At 42.7% G+C, this 21,888-nt stretch overlaps 1 protein-coding gene and 1 long non-coding RNA gene across 5 annotated transcripts in view; one reads left to right on the top strand and one right to left on the bottom strand.

Moving 5' to 3' along the window:
• The window catches only part of SLC38A9 (solute carrier family 38 member 9), a 91,798-nt gene extending 87,560 nt beyond the window's left edge, over positions 1–4,238 (bottom strand). The window contains exons 1-2 of one of the 3 annotated variants that reach the window (XM_055251666.2): positions 4,115–4,238; positions 3,347–3,394 (exon numbers count right to left, since the gene is read on the bottom strand). The gene's annotated coding sequence lies outside the window, so the exon portion shown is untranslated. The remainder of the gene's footprint in view (positions 1–3,346; positions 3,395–4,114) is intronic. The other 2 variants (XM_055251674.2, XM_055251667.2) reach the window with 2 other exon arrangements.
• Positions 4,239–4,380: 142 nt separating this feature from the next.
• On the top strand, positions 4,381–21,560 carry LOC134733453 (uncharacterized). Of its 2 annotated transcripts, none has more exons than XR_010116907.1 (4): positions 4,381–4,690; positions 6,115–8,893; positions 19,538–19,638; positions 21,191–21,560. It is a non-coding gene; the product is annotated as an uncharacterized lncRNA (long non-coding RNA). The 2 variants fall into 2 exon arrangements; XR_010116908.1 differs by having other exon boundaries at positions 4,429–4,698.
• Positions 21,561–21,888: the final 328 nt, after the last annotated feature.

The raw sequence follows: 21,888 nt of genomic DNA, 5'->3' as shown, positions 1-21,888 counted from the left end.
AAGGTATTGACTGTGATTATTGGCGTATCTCAAAGAATATCAGCCCTTTCCACGCTAGGCTTAGAAACGTCTTTTCACAATTCTTTGCAAAAATAAATCTATAGTATCTATGCCAAGATGCTAGCATCAATCTGCAATAGAATACACTAGCTTGTGCCCAAATAAATGTGACTATGGACCCACATACAACTATTATATATGTTCTTTCTCAGAGACTAAAAATGAGTATTACTGAATACCTCTGTGTATGTTATAGAGTTTCAGATACTACATTTATACTCAGTGTACTAGGCTAGGGGTTGACACATTTTTTTCTGTAAAGGGTCAGATAATAAATATTTCAGGCTTTTTGAGCCATATAGTTTCTGCAGCTACTCAATTCTACCTGTTAGCATGAAAGGCAATTGAGTGTGCATGGTTGTGTTCCAATAGAACTTTATGAAAAAAATATATGTCAGCAGGCCAAATTTGGTCATAGTTTACTCACCTCTGTAGTATGCCAACATAAAAGCAAATGGAACCACACCACAAAAAAGTCACTCTGGTGGAAGCAGTTATGCTATGTATATATGTTTTCTTCTGTATTAGTCTGTAACAGCTATAAACTCCAATAACAAACTTATCTAAATCGCTTCCTGATGAATCATTTACTGGTTAGCCAATAGGATCTATAATGCTCCTATTCTGATGTGACAGTTGGAACATGCTTCCAACCTGATCAATAAATGCTTCAAAAGGCGTTAAATTTAACAGTGCTGGAGGATGGTGTGGTCTCACAAAGAAATTACCAAAGCAATGCTATGGTACCAAAGAATCTCTCCTTCTACACTGGGAACACTAAATGCTCTCAAGTTATATTTAAGTGGTAAGAAAGAAAGAACCCTAGCAAAGGACAGAAGTTTAAGTATGTTATAAAATGCAGGCCTGGTAGACATTTTTAACCTCTAAGTGATTTTTTTTTTTTTTAACTTTTAAGCCCATATACACTTTTTAAAAAATACCATATAGGTCCAGTGTGGTGGCTCATGCCTGTAATCCCAATGCTTCGGGAGGCTGAAGCAGGAGGATTGCTTGAACCTAGGAGCTCAAGGTAACAATTAGCTATGATAGTGCCACTGCACTAAAGCTTGAGTATCAGAGCAAAACTCTGCCCCTAACCCCAAAAAGAAAAAAAAAAAAAACTAAACAGTACTATTTTAATTTGTAGTTCAGGTTGGTATTCCATCCTCCTATGCTGAGTTTACCCTTTATTGTAAGCATTTAGAGTATTATAAAATCACAATTAAAAGCATATTATTTTATGTACGTAACTGAAATATAGAGTATTTAAGATTGTGATTAGAAATCTAAGGCTAACTGGCTGGGTGTGTGGCTCATGCCTGTAATCCCAGCACTCTGGGAGGCCGAGTTAGGCAGATCAAGAGGTCAGGAGATTGAGACCATCCTGGACAACATGGCGAAACCCCATCTCTACCAAAACACACACAAAAAATTAGCCGGGTGTGGTGGCGTGTGCCTGTAGTCCCAGCTACTCAGGAGGCTGAGGCAGGGGAATCGCTTGAACCCGGGAGGCAGAAGTTGCAGTGAGCTGAGATCACGCCACTGCACTCCAGCCTGGCAACAGAGCGAGACTCCATCTCAAAAAAAAAAAAAGTAAAAGAAAAGAAAAGAAAAGGAATCCAAGTCTAACTGTTCTCAGAGGTCTAGGGGAAGGAAAGGTAAATTTTATTTTCTTAGAAACAAAGAAACTATAGGTGACAACTTTTTTTTTTTTTTTTTTTTTTTAAGACAGGGTCTTGCTCTGTGGCTCAGGCTGGAGTGCAGTGGTGCAATCTTGGCTCACTGCAACCTCCGCCTGCCGGGCTCAAGCGATTCTCCTGCCTCAGCCTCCCAAGTACCTGGGATTACAGATGAGAGGCACACCACCACGCCTGGCTGATTTTTGTATATTTAGTAGAGACAGGGTTTCACCATGTTCGCCAGGCTGGTCTTGAACTCCTAACCTCAAATGATCCGCCCACCTCAGCCTCCCCAAAGTGTTGGGATTACAGGCGTTAGCCACCGCAATTAGCCGAACCTTCTATCTTAACACGAAGTTTGTAGTTGTTTATGAGGCAGAGAAATTTTTCTTAAGTTAGGACATGGGTAATTTTGACCTATTGAAACTTTTTTTTGTTTTGTTTTTGTTTTTTGTTTTTTTTTTGAGATGGAGTCTCACTCTGTCACCCAGGCTGGATGGAGTGCAGTGGCGCAATCTCACTGCAAGCTCCGCCTCCCGGGTTCACGCCATTCTCTGCCTCAGCCTCTCCGAGTAGCTGCTGCGACTACAGGCGCCCGCCACCACGCCCGGCTAATTTTTTTTTTTTTTTTTTTTTTTTTGTATTTTTAGTAGAGACGGGGTTTCACCGTGGTCTCGATCTCCTGACCTCGTGATCCGCCCGCCTCGGCCTCCCAAAGTGCTGGGATTACAAGCGTGAGCCACCGCACCCGGCCTGTTTTTGTTTTTTTTTTTTTTTTGAGACAGAGTCTCACTCTGTCACCAGGCTGGAGTGCAATGGCACAATCTCGGCTCACTGCAACCTTCGCCACCTGGGTTCAAGCGATTCTCCTGCCTCAGCCTCCTGAGTAGGTGGGACTACAGGCATGTGCCACCACACCTGGCTTATTTTGGTATTTTTTTTTTAGTAGAGACGGGGTTTCACCATATTGGCCAGGATAGTCTTGATCTCTTGACCTCGTGATCTGCCCGCCTCAGCCTCCCAAAGTGCTGGGATTACAGGTGTGAGCCACGGCACCTGGCCGAAACGTTTTTAAAAAACCTTTCTCCTCAGCAGCTGCCTGCTATCCTACATATGTCAGATCTTTGTCATGTCTGAAGGTATTAAAAAGAAAAAAGACGCTGGCACAGTGGCCCACGCCTGTAATCCCAGCACTTTGGAAGGCCAAGGCAGGCGGATCACTTGAGATCAGGAGTTTAAGACCAGCCTGGCCAACATGGTGAAACCCCGTTTCTACTAAAAATACAAAAATTAGCGGGGCGTGGTGGCGGGCAGCTGTAATCCTAGCTACTCAGGAGGCTGAGGCACGAGAATCGCTTGAACCAGGGAGGCGGAGGTTGCAGTGAGCCGAGATCGCTCCACTGCACTCCAGCCTGGGCGACAGAGCGAGACTCTGTCTGAAAAAAATAAATAAATAAAATAAGAAAGAAAACAAAAGAAAAAAGAAAACAAGGTGGAGATACAACTTCCAACTTATAGTGTGCTCATCTACGGAGCTCGGCAATGGATGACACTGCCTGAGAGTCATGACAATTAGGTGTTAGTCGAGTTTGCCATTAAATGGTTACCTGGTGTTGAGTGGGTTTCTCCAACTCGGTGGACCTCAGTTTCCTTCTCTGTAAAATGAGGAGAATGCGCTTGACTAGCTGCTCTCAAACCCCTCTTCCAGCTTTACTATGCTGAGATGTCAAGCTACCCACTATCAACACACTCACTCTCACGACTGAGTCGTGTGAAAAGTGTGGCCAGGGCTTACCAGTCATGGCCCTCACCCCATCTGTGGTCCTAGCTCAAGGCCCAAAGGCGGTTCCTCCCTCATGTTCCCCCTCTAGATGTCCCCAACTCGGGATGGAGAAAGGTGCTCCCAGCCGTGATCGCGCCACCTCACTCAAGCCCAAGCGACGGAGCGAGACCCCATCTCAAGAGAGAGAAAGAAGGGTGCTCCCATTCCTGCAAGTCCCCCAATTCTCCTACTCCCTCCTTCTCTCACCCGAGGGTCAGGGTGTTCATTTACCCTAACCCTATCTTTTCTCTAAGGCTCCAGCTGACACCGACTCCCATAGACACTCGGATTCCCTCAGACCCCGAGGGACTCCTGACTTCCTTTCACTGAGCCCTTGAGGAGTGCGCGCCGTGCCCCCGGAGCAGTCTCCGCGGATCCAGGCTTTGGCCTCCCTGAGCCCCAAAAGAAGACACGGTTCCGATGCGCTGCAAAGAAGAACTATCCCAGGTGACAGCCGGCTTCGCCCCAACATCAACCCTTCCCGCCGCCTTCCCTCGGATACCTTCCCACCTCCCCGAAGGGCGAGTTTGCTAGACGTGGGAACGTAATCTACCTGAGCAGGCCGAGCCTTCAACCTCGGAGAACTAGACAAGAAGATAAAGACTCCCTTCCCAAATTCTCGCAATTTGCGACCACGGGGCTCCTAGTCCAAACAGGAAGCGGCAACAGCCTGGGTCGCAGGGGCCGGCGGGAGTTGGAGTTCTGAATGCGCCAAGTCGGCGGTCGCTGTCAAACCTCTCGCCGCTACGGACTACAACTCCCAGAGGGCTCTGCGACGGCCAGCACGCCCATCACCGCAGGGCCCAGCCCCAAGGCTTCAGGAGGCGGGGCAGCCGGCGCGCCCAGGTGGGCGAGTCTAGTCGGAACTGCAGCCCGGAGTTTGTTCCAGTTCCTTGTCCCGGCTGGAGGCTGGAAGGGATAGTAGAAGGAATGCGATCTCTTGCCATTCATAGAGCCCCGGAGGCCACGTGAGAAAACGCTGATGCGGCACCTCCATCGAGGGATCACCCCTCTTTTGGGCTTTCCTGGCGCGTGTTGTATGATCTGGTTACGTCCTTGGACCCTACAGACACAAAGGGAAGCTGGTTTGAAAAAACTGTTGAGTTGGCATGCTCCCTCCGTCGTCTAGGTATTTGGGTTTGTTTTTTAAAAATGTGTTTGCAAATTAGTCTCTAGGCTAAAAGGGGCTTTAGAAGGATTTTAGAGGCCCACCCCACATACCCAGCAATTTCCCCCAAAACCTCCCCAAGTAAACATACAGTCTAAGTAAAATTAATGTGCTTGTTATGAAAATCAGTTCAAGGTCAGTCCCTGAAAAGCATATGGCCACCCTAAGCTCTTCTTACAAAGGAAGCCAGTGGCTCTTTTTGTTTCTTTTTCTTTTTTCTGCTTAAACCAGAAGAAACAGTGTCTGTAATGCCAGAAAAAAACTAAAAATTTAGGCCGGCTCCATGGCTTATGCCTGTAATCTGAGCATTTTGGGAGGCTGAGGTGGGAGAATCACTTGAGGCCAGGAGTTGGAGACCAGTCTGGGCAACATGGGGAGACCCCATCGCTACAAAAGAATTTAAAAAAATTAACTGGGCAGGGTGGCACCTGCCTGTAGTCAATCTTACTTGGGAGGCTGAGGCAGGAGGATCGTTTGAGGCCAGGAGTTAAGGCTGCAGTGAGCTATGATGGTGCCACTGCACTGCAGCCTGGGTGACAGAGCAAGACCCTGTCTCAAAACGAAACAAAACAAAAAACCTAAACTTGAAAATTCAAATTTAGGCTGGGTGCAGTGGCTCACACCTGTAATCGCAGCACTTTGGGAGGCTGAGAAGGGCAGATCACAAGGTCAGGAGTTTGAGACCAGCCTGACCAACATGGTGAAACCCGTCTCTACTAAAAATACAAAAATTAGCCAGGCGTGGTGGCCTGCACCTGTAATCCCAGCTACTCTGGAGGCTGAGGCAGGAGAATCGCTTGAACCCGGGAGGCGGAGGTTGCAATGAGCTAAGATTGTGCCACCACACTCCGGCATGGGCAACAGAACGAGACTCTGTCTCTAAAATAAAATAAAATAAAAATTCAAATTTAACAAATAGCTAACATTGAATGCCAAGAATTTTACGTGTATATCTTTTTAAGTCTTTACCACAGTTCTGGAAATGATAATATCTAAGTCTTTATCACAGCTCTAGAAATGTATATTTTTCCTGTCTTACAGATAAGGAAATAGTCCCAGAGAATTTAAGTGCCTTGTACAAGGCCAAACAACTGCTAAGTGGCAGAAGATCTGGAATTCATACTAAGATCTTATCCCAAAGCCTGTGTGCTCTCAAACATTGCGTCTATTATGGAGGGCTTGACAAATACAAGGCAAACGATTTAATGAATGTTGCCTTTAAGGGAGATAAAAGTTGTTTTGCTGATGGTATTCTTGTTCAAAAACTTTTTGAACTGCTCATTGGCCCTGCCTTCAAGTCAGGGCCGGTCAAGTAACACAAGTCAGTAATACATTCTTTTGATAGTTTCAGTGATAGCAACCTTTCTTTTTTTTCTGCATTCCAGGCTGAGAAAATAATTTCAAGCAAGGCTGGGAAACACAAAAGTAAATAGTATGAAATGATGTCAGCAAAAAATGGGAAAAAAGTAGGGAACTCAAGAATGAATAAGCTGGCAAAACCGTCAGGAGCACCTTTTTTGGAAACTCTGAAACTGATTAAAAAAAACTCACAAAAGCCAGGGGAACATATAATGAAGAAAAAACTGCTGAATTTTGGCAAGAGAGTTCTGTGGTCATCTTCTACTCTCCAAGTTGGCAGTGGCCTTGAAGATGGCAGCCACATTCCTGGTGTGGGTTGCTGGCACCAGAGGGAGCACTATAGACCTTATCCTCAAGGAATTGTAGGTGTGTTTTGACCTCTCTGATGGTTTCCTGAAGGTTCAACTCAAGGGCTTGCCTTTGTTTCACCTGCCTCAGAGCTTCCTCAGGGCTCAGGCAGCTTCCCAGGCAGTGTTTGTCAAAAACATTAAAGGCAAACAGCCAGTGTCACAGAAAGCAAGGTATGAAAGCCAGGACAAGCAATAAACAGACCAAAAATCCTGGGAAGGAAGAGGCTGGAGAAGGAGATAGTTGGGGGAATAAAGGCTTTGGAAAGCTTCATTTTATTCTGGGGAATCTAGAAGGCCATCGGCATGCCCTAGTCTGGATGCATACTCAGAGAAAAACCTAAGAACACCGTAAACTCTCACCTCTGACTGACCTTCAGCTTTCATGCAAGCAGTTGTAAACTACCTAGTTAAGCATTGAAGGGGTGCCACAACACATAGCTAACTGGCAAAGACTGGGAGTGTTTTCTCGCATTTTGGGCTTTTATCTTTTTATTTTTTGGTTCCAGACATTTAATAAAAGAAATCAACAACAACAACAAACTCTGGTGGGGAGTGGGAGAAGCAGATATCCAGAATTACCATATTATATACAAAATGTCCAGTTTTCAACAAGAAAAAATTATGAGGCATGCAAAGAAATGAGAAAGTATGGCTTATTTAAAAGGAAAAAATTTTTAGAGAACATTCCTTTGGGAAGCCCAGACATTGTCGACTGTCTTCAATATGCTCAAAGAGCAAAGAAAATAATAGACAATAACTAAAGGAAACCAGGAAAAGTGAATTGTTCAATAAATAGAGGATACTATTAAAGAGGTAGAAATTATAAAAAGAAACCAAATAGAGTTGCTGGAGTTGAAAAGCACAATAATTGAAATATAATGTTCACTGGAGGGGTTAAATAGCAGATTTGAGCAGGCAAAAGAAAGATTGGGGAATTTGGAGATATATCAAGAGTATACAGTTTGAGGAACAGAAAGAAAAAATAAGAAAAATGAACAAGACCTGTAAGGATTGTGGGACACCATCAAGCACAGTGGGAATTCCAAAAGGAGAGGAGAAAAGAAAGGAGTGTAAAGAATATTTGAAGAAATAATAGCTGAAAAATTACCAAATTTAATGAAAGACAGGCTACACATCTAAGAAGCTCAATGAACTTCAGGGCGGATAAATTGAAAGAGATCTACACCAAGACAAATTGTGATTAAATTGTTAAAAGACAAAAACAAAGAGAATTTTGGCAGCAGCAAGAGAGAAATGACTGGTCATTCCTTAATGAAGGAATCTTCATTATGATTAACAGTAGGCTTATCATCAGAAACCATGGAGCTCAGAAGGCAGTGGAATGACATAAGTGCTGCGAAAAAAAGCCAAAAAAGAATCCCGAATCTAGCAAAAGTATCCTTAAAAAATGAAGGAGAAATAAATATGTTCCTAGAACAACAAAAACAGAGGGAGTTCATAACTACAAGGAATACTAAAGGAAGTCCTTCAGCCTGAAAAGAGGCTAGGAAGCCATATGAAGAACTAAAGAATATCAGTAAAGGTAACTACATAGGTGAAATTAAAAGTAAGTAGTTTTCTATTTTTGGATTTGTAACTCCTCTTTTTTAAGGAAAAAGGATTTAAAAAATAAATGCATAAAAGAATATTTATAAATCTGTGTTAGGCCGGGTGCAGTGGCTCACGCTTGTAATCCCAGCACTTTGGGAGGCCGAGGCAGGCGAATCACGAGGTCAGGAGATGGAGACCACGGTGAAACCCCGTCTCTACTAAAAAAAAAATATAAAAAATTAGCCGGGCGTGGTGGCGGGCGCCTGTAGTCCCAGCTACTCGGAGAGGCTGAGGCAGGAGAATGGCGTGAACCTGGGAGGTGGAGCTTGCAGTGAGCCGAGATTGCGCCACTGCACTCCAGCCTGGGCGACAGAGCAAGACTCTGTCTCAAAAAAAAAAAAAAAAAAAAAAAAAATCTCTCTTAATAAGCATATAATACATAAAGATGTAATTTTAGACAGTGCTACCCTAATAGTTGGAGAGTTCAACACCTTGCATTGCATAAAGGCCCAGACAGAAGATCAACAAAAAAGTTGAAGACTTGAACAACACATAAACCAACTAGATCTAACAGACATTTATAGAACATCACTCCCTCCCAAGAACAGCAAAGTATATGATATGGTTTGGCTGTGTGTCCCCACCCATATCTCATCTTGAATTGTACTCCTATAGTTCCCACGTGTTTTGGGTGGGACCTGGTGGGAGATAATTGAATCATGGGGGCAGTTTTCCCCATACTGTTCTTGTGGTAGTAAGTCTCATGAGATCTGATGGTTTTATAAGGGGTTTCTGCTTTCGCTTCTCTCTCATTCTCTCTTTGCCTGCCACCACCATGTGAGATGTGACTTGCTCCTCCTTGCCTTCTGCCATGATTATGAGGCCTCCCCAGCCATGTGGAACTGTAAGTCCAATTAAACCTCTTTCTTTTGTAAATTCCCCAGTGACAGATATGTCTTTATCGGCAGCGTGAAAACGGACTAATACAGTAAATTGGCACTAGTAGAGTGGGGCGCTGCTGAAAAGATACCTGAAAATGTGGAAGCGACTTTGGAACTGGGTAACAGGCAGAGATTGGAATAGTTTGGAGGGCTCAGAAGAAGACAGGAAAATGTGGGAAAGTTTGGAACTTCCTAGGACTTGTTGAATGGCTTTGACCAAACACCTGATAGCGATGTGGACATAAGGTCCAGGCTGAGGTGGTCTCAGATGGAGATGAGGAACTTGTTGGGAACTGGAGCAGAGATGACTCTTGTTATGTTTTAACAAAGATACTGGTGGCATTTTGACCCTGCCCTAGAGATTTGTGGAACTTTGAACTTGAGAGAGATGATTTAGGTTATCTGGCAGAAGAAATTTCTAAGCAGCAAAGCATTCAAGAGGTGACTTGGGTGCTGTTAAAAGCATTCAGTTTTATAAGGGAAGCAGAACATGAAAGTTTGGGAAATTTGTAGCCTGACAATGCAATGGAAAAAAATCCCATTTTCTGAGGAGAAATTCAAATGGGCTGCAGGAATTTGCATAAGTAACAAGGAGCAGAATGTTAATCCCCAATTATCCAGGGCATGTCAGAAGCCTTCATGGCAGCCCTTCCCATCACAGGCCCAAGGCCTTGGAGAAAATGGTTTTATGGGCCGGGCCCAGGGTCCCCGTGCTGTGTGCAGTATAGAGACTTGGTGCCCTGCATCCCAGCCACTCCTTCCAGAGCCATGACTAAAAGGGGCCAAGGTATAGCTCAGGCTGTGGCTTCAGAGGGTAGAAGCCCAAAGCCTTGACAGCTTCCACATGGTATTGAGCCTGCGGGTACACAGATGTCAAGCACTGAGGTTTGGGAACCTCTGCCTAGATTTCAGAGGATGCTTGGATGCCCAGGCAAAAGTTTTCTGCAGGGGTGGGGGTGCTCACGGAGAACCTCTGCCAAGGCAGTGTGGAAGGGAAATGTGGGGTGTGAGCCCCCACACAGACTCCCTACTGGGGCGCTGCCTAGTGGAGCTGTGAGAAGAGAGCTACTGTCTTCCAGACCCCAGAATGGTAGATCCACCAACAACTTGCACCATGTGCCTGAAAAAGCCACAGACATTCAATGCCAGCCCATGAAAGCAGCCGGGAGGAAGGCTGTACCCTGAAATGCCACAGGGGTGGAGCTGCCCAAGATTATGGGAACCTACCTCTTGCATCAGCGTGACCTAGATGTGAGACATGGAGTCAAAGGAGACCATTTTGGACCTTTAAAATTTGACTTCCCCGTTGGATTTTGGACTTGGATGGGGCCTGTGGCCCCTCAATTTTGGCCAGTTTCTTCCATTTGGAATGGCTGTATTTACCCAATGCTTGTACCCCCATTGTATGTAGGAAGTAACTAACTTGCTTTTGATTTTACAGGCTTGTAGGTGGAAGGGACTTGCCTTGTCTCAGATGAGACTTTTTTTTTTTAAGACAGTGTCTCACTCTGTCGCCCAGGCTGGAGTGCAGTGTCATGATCTCAGCTCACTGCTGCAACCTCCACCTCCACCTCCTGGTCTCAAGTGATTCTCCTGCCTCAGCTTCCTGAGTAGCTGGGAATATAGGCGCCCACCACCACACCTGGCTAATTTTTGTATTTTTAGTAGAGATAGGGTTTCACCATGTTGTTCAGGCTGGTCTTGAACTCCAGACCTCAGGTGATCCCCCCACCTTGGCCTCCCAAAGTTCTGGATTACAGGCGTAAGCCACTACACCCAGCCTCAGATGAGACTTTGGACTATGGACTTTTGAGTTAATGCTAAAATGAGTTAAGACTTTGGGAGACTATTGGGAAGGCATTACTGGTTTTGAAATATGAGGACATGAGATTTGGCAGGGGCCAGGGGCATAATGATATGGTTTGGCTATGTCCCTACCTAAATCTCGTCTTGAGTTGTACTCCCATAATTCTCACGTGTTGTAGGAGGGACCCAGTGTGAGATAATTGAATCATGGGGGTGGTTTTCCCCATACTGTTCTTGTGGCACTAAGTCTCATGAGATCTGATGGTTTTGTTTTTTTTTTGAAATGGAGTTTCGCTCTTGTTGCCCAGGCTGCAGTGCAATGGTGCAATCTCAGCTCACTGCAACCTCTGCCTCCCAGGTCCAAGTGATTCTCTTGCCTCAGCCTCCTGAGTAGCTGGGATTACAGGCATGCACCACCATGCCCGGCTAATTTTGTATTTTTAGTAGAGACAGGGTTTCTCCATGTTAGTCAGGCTGGTCTCGAACTCCTGACCTCAGGTGATCCTCCCACCTCAGCCTCCCAAAGTGCTGGGATTATAGGCGTGAGCCATTGTGCCTGACCCCAAGATCTGATGGTTTTATAAGGGGTTTCTGCTTTCGCTTCTGTCTCATTCTCTCTTTGCCTGCTGCCATCCATGTAAGATGTGACTTGCTCCTCCTTGCCTTCTGCTTGTGAGGCAAAGGGATTTGTGAGGCCTCTGCAGCCATGTGGAACTGTAAGTCCAATTAAACCTCTTTCTTTTGTATATTGCCCAGTCATGGGTATATCTTTATCAGCAGCATGAAAAAGGACTAATACAGTGTATGTTTTTTCTCAAGTGCATATGGAACATTTACCAAGATAGACTATATGTTAGGCTACAAAACAAGTCTCAATAAGTTGTTTTTCATTTCTTTGTTTTTTTTTTTCTTGTTTTTCTTGAGACAGGGTCTCACTGTGTCACTCAGGCTGGAGTGCAGTGGCATGCTTATGGCTTATTGCAGCCTCGAACTCTCAGGCTCAAGTGATCCCCCCCACTTCAGCTTCCCCAGTAACTGGGATCACAGGTGTATACCACCATGCCCACCTAGTTTTTGTATTTTTTTAGAGATGAAAAATCCAAAAATATTTTGTATGATTTTAGTCTTTTAAAACTTATTGAACAGGGCACAGTGGCTCATGCCTGTAATCCCAACACTTTAGGAGGCCGAGGTGGGAGGACTATTTGAGCCCAGGAGTTTGAGATCAGCCTGGGTAATGTGGTGAAACCCTGTCTCTACCAAAAATACAAAAATTAGCTGGGCATGGTGGCGCCTGCCTGTAATCCTCGCTACTTAGGAGGCTGAGGCAGGAGGATCTCTTGAGCCTGGGAGGCGGAGGTTGCAGTGAGCCAAGATTGCACCACTGCACTCCAGCCTGGATGACAGAGTGAGACCCTGTCTCAAAAAAAAAAGAAAAAAGGAGAAAAGGAAAGATCTCAAATCAACAAACTTTCCAACTTAAGGGACTTGAAAAATAAGAGCAAAATCAACCCAAAGCTAGCAGGAGAAAGGAAATAATTAGGATTTTAGACGAGATAAATAATTTTTTTTTTAATAAGCCTGTCCAACATGCTGAGATCCTGTCTCTACAAAAAAATACAGAAACAGCTGGATGTGGTGGGATGCACCTGAAGTCCGTCCCTTGGGCAGCTGAGGTTGGAGGATTGCTTGAACGTAGGAGTTCAAGGATGCAGTGAGCTGTGTGATTGTGCCACTGCACTCTAACCTGGGTGACAGAGCAAGACCTTGTCTCTCTTAAAAAAAAAAAAAAGGAATAGAGAATAGAAAACAATAGAGAGAATCTACAAAACCAATAGTTGGTTCTTCCAAAAGATCAACAACATCAACAAACCTATAGCTAGACTGGTAAGAAAAAAAGAAGAAAATTACTAAAAGAAGAAGAGAAAGTGTGGTTATTACTACCAAACTCACAGAAATAAAAAGGATTATGAGAGAATACTGTGAACAATTGTATGTTAACAAATTCAATAAGCTAGAAGAAATGGACAGATTCTTAGAAAAGTGACTGGTATGTGATGAAAAAATGAGAGTTGATTGGGAAGAGTCCGGATAAACCACCAAAAGCATGTAATTGAATCAAAAATAGATTGGCAAAGACTTACAGTGTCGGAAACAACTAGGATTGATCCAAATTCTTCTAAATTCTCTAATCTGGAGTCTATAGCTCTTGCACACTACAACCTTCAATTCTCATTCAATTGTTCTACAAAAATTTAAACCTCATACCAAATGTTTGAGTGGAGTTTTTTCTTGTAAGAGCTGCGTAAGCTCCAAACGCATGAACCTTCTCTTCTCACTAAATTCTTGACCTCTGCACAAAATACAATAAATGCCACCTGTGGCACTAAAGAGCAAGCAAAAGCAGGACGGTAGATAACATTTGAAACAAGGGAACAGCACTGGGTGAGTTTCCCCTGTTTTTGCAGATTCTAGCATGAGAGTAAGCTCCACTCTGCACCATGAGAAGTGGCTGGAAATCTGGTAGATAACAGCTTTTCTGGTCTAAAAAACTAGAGGACAGAATTTGAGACAATCAGCTGCTGGAAAGTAAGGGGGAATACCTTAAGTAAAAAAAGAGGGTAGAACCCTAGATTTTACACATAAACCTCGTGATCCGCCTGCCTCGGCCCCCGGAAGTGCTGGGATTACAGGTGTGAGCCACCGCGCCCAGCGAAACACACCCCATTTTCAAGAGAAAAGACAACTAACAGAGAGACCAGTTCTAAGATGCCCAGATGTTTCAATTAGTAGACAGAGATTTTAAAGTAGCTATTAAACTAAGTCAAGGATGTGAAGGGAAATAAGATCACAATGACGTAAAAGTAGGAAATATTAGCAGAGAACTAAAAACCACAGACATATATACAGATACAAAACATCCCTGAAAATTTTAATATCTGAAATTAAAAATTCACGTTTTTAGTGAATAGGTTTAACAGCAGAATGGAAGTGACAGAAAAGAGTCAGTAAACTTGCAGATAAATCAACAGAAATTGTATAATCTGAACAACAGAGAAGTAAATGGTTAAAAAAATAGCCTCAGGGACTGTTTTGATATGGGACAATATCAAAAGTTGTAACATAAATGAAATTATTTTCCTAAAAAATGAGGAGAGAGAGAATATTTGAAGAAATAAAAGGTGGGAAATTCCCCTAATGTTGTGAAAAATAAAACATCAGATTCAAGAAGGTTAATAAAACACAGTAAGATTAATTTGGGGGATGGCCGGGACCTGTGGCTCATGCCTGTAATCCCAGCACTTTGGGAGGCTGAGGTGGGTGGATCACCTGAGGTCAGGAGTTCGAAACCAGCCTGGCCAACATGGTGAAACCCCATATAACCTAATACAAAAAATCAGCTGGGCATGATGGCGCATGTCTGTAATCCCAGCTACTCAGGAGGCTGAGACAGGAGAATCACCTGAACCCAGGAGGTAGAGGTTGCAGTGAGCCAAGATTGTACCACTGGGCGACAGAGTGAGACTCTGTCTCAAAAAAATAAATCAATAAAAATAAAATCTGGAAAATTCCCCTAATGTTGTGAAAAATAAAACTTCAGATTCAAGAAGGTTAATGAAACACAGTAAGTTTAATTGTGGGGACAGCCGGGCCCTGTGGCTCACACCTGTAATCCCAGCACTTTGGGAGGCCGAGGTGGGTGGATTACTTGAGGCCAGCAGCTCGAGACTAGCCTGGCCAACATGGTGAAACCCCATCTCTACTAAAAATACAAAAATTAACCGGGTCTGGTGGTGCACACCTGTAGTCCCAGCTACTTGGGAGGCTGAGGCAGGAGAATTGCTTGAACCCGGGAGGCAGAGGTTGCAGTGAGCCAAGATTGCACCACTGCATTCCAGCCTGAGCAACAGAGCAAGACTCTTCCTCAAAAAATAAAATAAAATAAAAAAGATTAATAAAGGGAAAAATCTGAATACCACACTTTTTCTCCACTCATTTCCTTCCTCTAACAAAATCTACCTGTTTAATGGTAGTTTTTGTCTAACTAAGCAGGCATAGAGTTTTTTTTTACAATTTATGTTTATTTAGCAATATAGGTGGTAAAAATATAAAAGTATAAAATATAAGTTATAAAAAACTTTATGCCTCCTTGTTGAGAAAAATTCATATTTATTTAGCAATAAATATAAGTTGTAAAAAACTCTGTGCTTGCTTAGTTGGACAAAACTCAATCCCCAAGTCTGCCCCCCACCTCACCACACCAGTTTGAGTTGATTTAGACACCCTAATCTACTAGAAGTGAATAGAAATGACATGATCTCTTCCAAGAAGGAACTTATATTCAAGTCAAGGAGAAAAACAATAATAATAACAATTAAAAGTAAGCATTTTATCTAATAAATAGATGTTATGGTAAGTTCTGTTACATAAATAAACTGGGTGCCATTGTACAGTATAATGCTTTGAGGGTACTACTTTAAATCAAAAAGTCAGAAAAGGATACTGGAGTAGTTTAGATGAGATGATAACCACTAAACTACTTTAGTGACAGTGGAGAATGATAAATGAGCATTCAACGTATAAGATATGAGCATATTCAAGATATTTGAGGTAGAATTGACAGATTTTACTACCTGAATGTGGGGAGTGATGGATATTGAGGAGTAAAGAACAGGATTCCCAGGTTTGGGACTTGGACGAGTCTATGAATGGTAGTGTCCTTCATTGAGATTGAGAATAAAGAGGGAAAACAGATTGGGAGGAGAGGTTGAGAGGATGAATTCAGCATTGGAAATGCTGAGTGAAGAGTAGCTGTAAAACATCTGATTGTAGGTATCTAGTGGGCTGCTGGGTGGCAAGATGTGGAACTCTACATTTGAGAGTTATCAACATGCAAGGGGTCATTGTAGCTTTCTTTAGGGAACTGAGATAGCTACTTTTACTTGCCCAGTAAAAATTTCCCTTTCTTCTGATAGTAGAACCTGCTCCCTTGGTCTTACCCAGGCCTCGTCATTCTACGTCATCCTCTTATATGGGGAACATGACTCAAAAGGCAAATCAGAGTCTTTCCCTAGAGTTGGTCTGTAGACAGGAAGAGAAAGAAACTGTCTTCCTGGAGTTGCTTATTTGTTCACCAGATGGCTAAACTAGATGAATGTGATTCTGGGGCTGACGGTAGTCATCATTTTCCCTGCAGCATAAAGAGAACCTGTCTTTAGAACAAAGACATCTCTGCTTGATGCATGGAGATAGAGTGCCTAGACTAGTGGCACTAAGTCTAGGACTGAGGTCTGGGTACCTACAACTCTGATCGTCATTCTGGATTCTTCCCTGATAAATCTCCTTCACTGGTTTTGTTTGTTTGTTTGTTTGTTTGTTTTGTTTTGTTATTTTTAAAGTGAGTGGAATAAGATTTGTTACTGTTTGGGAGAAACTCTCAAAGAATGTTTTTCCTCTGCTCTCATGCTACCATGACAACAAGCATCAACACAGAAAAAGTCTTCTGTGACCAAGTGTGTGGGGGTTTCTCCCCACCACCAAGCAAGCAATGAATTCTGCAGCAGACACCAACTGGGAGTCCTCCAATCAATTCTGATACTGGAGATAGCAACAGATTCCACAGGTTGAGGACTCAGTGCCCAAGATTGCCCCCAACCTCACCACACCAGTTGCAAGTCCAGGCCTCTGGAACTTCTGGTGGACTAGCTTCAAGTTGGGGTTCCCATGACCCCCTCTCTGGGTTCAGTTAATTTGCTGGAGTGGCTCACAGAACTCAAAAACACACTTAATTATATGTACTGTTTTATCATGAAGGATATTACAAAGGATATGAATGAAGAAATGTATAGGGTGAGGTATGGGGGAAGGGGCATGAAGCTTCAATGCACCCCCTGGGTGCACCACCCTCCAGGAACCTCCACATATGCAGGTATCCAGGAGCTCTCTGATCCCTGTCATTTTGGGTTTTTATGGAGGCTTCATTGCATAGGCATGATTGACAACTGTGTAGAAATGTGATTGGACAAAAAAAATATGATTTAAACCCAGCAAGGCTTGACTTTTCAGATTTTTCTTAGCCTCTCTGCATTGTATTCCTGCCTCTAAGGTGTGGGGTAGGGTGCTTTCTGGAATAAGGGTATTTTGGCCCACAATCAGATTACAGTCTTGGCTTGGGCAGGTAAAATGAGGACAGGAGAAAGAAAGAGAGAGATTCTATTTCCTAAGGCCTTAAGTGCCCCAACATTGTAACAAAGACTATGGGAGATAGGGGTCAGGAACCATGGACAAAAAACCAGTATATATCATAACATAATAGCCACTAAAACTTTGTTTTCGTTTGTTTGAGACAGGGTCTCACTCTATCACTCAGGCTGGAGTGCAGTGGCACGATCACAGCTCACTGCATCCTCTACCTCCCAGGCTCAAGAGAGCCTCCCTACTCAGCTTCCTGAGTAGCCAGGACTACAGGCGTGCACCACCACACCTGCCTGATTTTTAAATTTTTTGTGGAGACGAGGTCTCCCTATGTTGCTTAGGCTGGTCTCCAACTCCTAGCCTCAAGTGACCCTCTCATCTCAGCCTACAAAAGTGCTGGGATTACTGGCACGTGCCATTGTAGCCAGAGGCCCTAAAACATTTTTGATTAATACACTCATGCACTGTGAGAGAAGATAAAAATCACTCAAGACAAAGAAAGGATGGGGCCAGGAATTGAGAACAAATTCCAAGAAATCCCAACATTTAAGGACTAGGTAGAGACTCCCTGTATCTATCACTTATAGATGTTGCCTTATCTGTGTTATTACAGATATCACTTATCTGTGTTGCCCAGGCTGGCCTCTAACTCCTGAGCTCAAGGATCCTCCTGCCTCAGCCTCCTAAGTAGCTGAGACTAGAGGTGTGTACCACTGTGCCTGGCAACTCAGTATGTATTTCTAAAAGATGAAGACTCTTCTAAGGCCAGGTGCAGTGGCTCATGCCTATAATCCCAGCACTTTGGGAGGCTGAGGCAGATAGATCCCTTGAGTCCAGGAGTTCAAGAGTATGGGCAACATGGGGAAACCCTGTTTCTACAAAAAAATACAAAAACTAGCTGGGCATGATGGTGTACACCTGTAGTCCCAGCTACTTGAGAGACTGAGATGGGAGGATCACCTGAGCCCAGGGAAGTTGAGGCTGCAGTGAGATTACACTACTGCACTCCAGCGTGGGTGACAGAGTGAGACCCTGTCTCAAAACAACAACAAAAGACTCATCTAAAAAATTATAATCACAATATAATTATAATATCTAAAACATTAATATTTACTTAGTATCATTTAGTATCATGAATTTACAAATTCTTGAATTGTATTGTAATTTAATTCAGTTGGTTCGAGTCAGGATCCAAACAAGATCCACACATTGCAATTAGTTATGTTTCTTACATTCCCTTTAGTCTCTAAGTTAACCACCTCTTTTTTTCCTTTAAATTTTTTTTTTAAAGAAACTGAAGTATTTTTTTCCAGTAAAATTTCTTGTAGTCTAGATTTTGCTGATTATATCCCTGCAATGTTATTTAACATTCTCTATTCCCTCTAATTGCTGTAGGCTGGTAGTTAAGTCTGGAGAGTTGAACAATTGATCATATTCACACTTGATTTTTTAAAATCAAGCCTTTATAGATAGTGTTTTGTACTTCTATTGTAACACTTTGGGAAGCACATGATTTCTGGAGGTCTTTCTTTTGTGAGATTAACGCTGTTCAGTGGGCTCAAATATTGTCTACAACAAAGTTCCTCGTCTGCTTTTCACCTAATCATTTCAGCAGCCATGGATGATCATCCACTTGATCAGAAGTTCATGACATCTTTAGTGTCTGAATAATTTTTTCTCAGTTCCCATAGGTCAATAGAAGTACCTAACATTTCTGTTTATTAAGTAGTTAGGGTCAAACAAATTAATATTATGTTGGTACAAAAGTAATTATGGTTTTTGCTACTACTTTTAACATATATATTTATGTCCTAATAACTTAGTAGCGACTTTAAAATATACACATAATTTGAAAGAATAATACTTTAATTTCATTCTTAAATAACCACATTTGCTTACTAATGGGATGTCTATACCTCTTGGGCACCTCATAATTTCTGAAACCTTGAAATCAGGTGGGACACCACTACCCTCATTTCCTGTTCCTAACTGGATTCTGCACAACACTTTCTTGAGACCATAGCAACCACCGAAAACCTGACTGCAAAGATAAGTTAGTCAAAAGAATGTAATTTGCCCTAATGTTGAAACTTTGAATTACCTCAAGCTGGTAGTTCACATGGCTTCTGACAGATGTCATCGTTGTTTCCCCCCAAATTTAAAATACCTACTGTGATGTCCCTGTGAGTTTGTTATAGTGCCCTCACGGTTTGGGCACTGGAGGTCATTGGCCATTATTCTCCTGGAGTAGAGCAAGGATTGGCAAACTTTTTCTGTAAACAGCCCAGTAGTAAATATTTTAGGCCTAGTAGCCATGCGGTCTCTGTCATAACTACTCAATTCTGCCTTTATGGTGTGAATGCAACCAGTATAGACAATATGTAAACAAATGGAGTGACTGTTGCCATGGTTTGAATGTGTGTTACCTCCAAAATTCATGGTGAAGCTTAATCACCATCATTGCAATAAGTGGGGCCTTTTTAGGAAGTGATGCTTACGAGAGCCATGCCCTCGTGAATGTAGGGCATTTATAAAAGGGCTTGAGAGAGTACGTTTGCTCTCTTTACTCTTCTGCCATGTGAGGACACAGTGTTCTTCCCCTCCAGAGAATGCAGCAACAAGGTGCCATCTTGGAACTGGAAACTGAGCCCTCACCAGACACTGATCCTGCTGGTGCCTTGATCTTGGACTCCAAGCCTCTAGAACTGTGAGAAATAAGTTTATGTTCTTTATAAATTACCCGGTCTCAGGTATTTTTGTTATAACAAGCACAAACGGGCTAACACAACTGTATTCCAGTTTATTTACAGACACAGGTGTTGGGCTAGGTTTGTCCTGAGGACCTTGGTTTCCCAACCCCTGGCCTACAAAATAGAGAGGAATTTTTCATTTATTAGCTGGAATTCTTCTAAGGAGAAGAATTTTCCCTCAACAGTTTGGTTACCCCAAGATAAACTGTGCTTAAGAAATGTAGTATAAACATTTGCTTCTTTCTTTTTTTTTTGTGACGGAGTCTCACTCTGTTGCCCAGGCTGGAGTGCAGTGGCACGATCTTAGCTCACTGCAACCACCACCTCCTGGGTTCAAGCGATTCTTCTGCCTCAGCCTCCTGAGTAGCTGGGACTACAGGCGCATGCCACCACGCCTAGCTAATTTTTGTATTTTTAGTAGAGACGGGGTTTCACCACATTGGCCAGGCTGGTCTCAAACTCCTGACCTCGTGATCTACCCGCCTAGGCCTACCAAAGTGCTGGGATTACAGGCGTGAGCGACTGCACCTGGTCGCTTCTTTCTTTTTACTAGTTTTCAAAATTGGTTGATTCCCTAGCATCCAGCAAAGGGGGCCAATAAGGTTTTTGGGTTTTGACTTTTTTTTGCATCGTTAATGATGAAGTCATAAAATTTAAAAATATATTTGATATGTTTCAGTCATTTGAAGATATTTTCTTTAATTTGAAAAAACTTCAAACTTGTAAAAATGTTGCAAAGATAGCACAAAGAATTCCCATATACTTTCCCCCAGAGTTACCAATTGTTAACATTTTGCCATATTTGTTTTATTATTCTCTCCCTTCTTCCCTGCTCCTGGCTTCCTCTCTCTCTCTCTCTCTCTCATATAGTTTTTCCTAAACCACTTGAGATTAAGTTGCAGACAATATGCCTCTGCCCTTAAATTCTTCAGTGTATATTTCCTAAAAACAAGGATGTTCACAGTACAGTTATTACAATTAGATCATTTTTTATTGACACAGTGCTCTTACTTAATCTATAAACCTTACTCAAATTTCACCAATTGTTCCAATAGTGTCCTTTATAGCATTCTTTTTTTCTCATCCAGCATCCAACCCAGGATTAATCATGCATTTAGTCTTCATGTCTCTTTAGCCTCCTTTAATCTGAATTAATTCCTTAGCCTTTCTTTGTTGTTCATGACATTGACATTTTTGAAGAGTATAGGCTATTTAGTAGAATGTCCCTTAATTCGAATCTATCCCAGGTTTCCTCATGATGAGGTTCAAGTTAAACATTTCTGGCAGAAATAGCACATGAGTATTGTAGTGTCCTTCTTACTGCATTACATCTGGAGGCACATGATGCATATTGATCATCACTGATAGCTAGTCTCCAAGTTCTTCAGTGAACTATGTCCCCAGTTTTCATGGCCTTATGTTGTTCCCTCTCCTTGAATCTGGACTGGCCCAGTGACTTTCTTTTAACTAATAGAATGTGGCAGACGTGATTGTTTCTTCTTCTACTAGATCTGAAGAAGCCTCGCAGCTTCTGCCTTGTCTCTTGGAATTTTGTCCTTGCAATGTTTGCCTGGTTGGAATGCTCACTCTGGGGGTAAGCAACCAACATAAGAAGCCTGACTGAGACCACCAACTGTGAGGAAGCCCAAGCTAGCCACTTGGAGAGAGAGAGACACCTGGCCAGCACCCAGCTGTTCCAGGTATCCCAGTCACCAGATAGCTGAAGAAAGAAGCCATCTTGAATGTTAAACAAATTGATATCGAACGTTAAGATGAATCAAGTCCCAGCCAACATCTGAAGGTAACTGCATGAGAGATGCCAACTGAGCCCCCTCAATCAACAGAACCATGAAAGATAATAATAAATTGTTTTAAGCTACCAAGTTTTGGAGTAGTTTGTTATTCAGCAATAGATCACCAGAACAGTACTGTTAACTTTGGTGACTTGGTTAAGATAATGTCTTCCAGGTTTCTCCATTGTACAGTTATTATTTTTTCCTTATAATTGATAACTAATTCGTGGGGAGACACTATAAGACCTTATTAATGTCCTTTTTTCATCAAACTTTCAGCTGCTAGTTTTAGTAAGCCAGAATCAAATATTAGTATGATAGTTGCAAAATGGTAACTAAAAAACTCCTCTATTAGTTCTTCTACATTTGTTAGCTAGCATTCTGCTGTAAGAAAGAGATTTGCTGGCCGGGAAA

The sequence above is a fragment of the Symphalangus syndactylus genome, chromosome 18 (genome assembly GCF_028878055.3).
Source record: "Symphalangus syndactylus isolate Jambi chromosome 18, NHGRI_mSymSyn1-v2.1_pri, whole genome shotgun sequence".
Lineage (NCBI taxonomy): Eukaryota > Metazoa > Chordata > Mammalia > Primates > Hylobatidae > Symphalangus > Symphalangus syndactylus.
The sequence above is the reverse complement of the archived record's forward strand: the minus strand, read 5'-3'. Positions and strand labels throughout refer to the sequence as shown.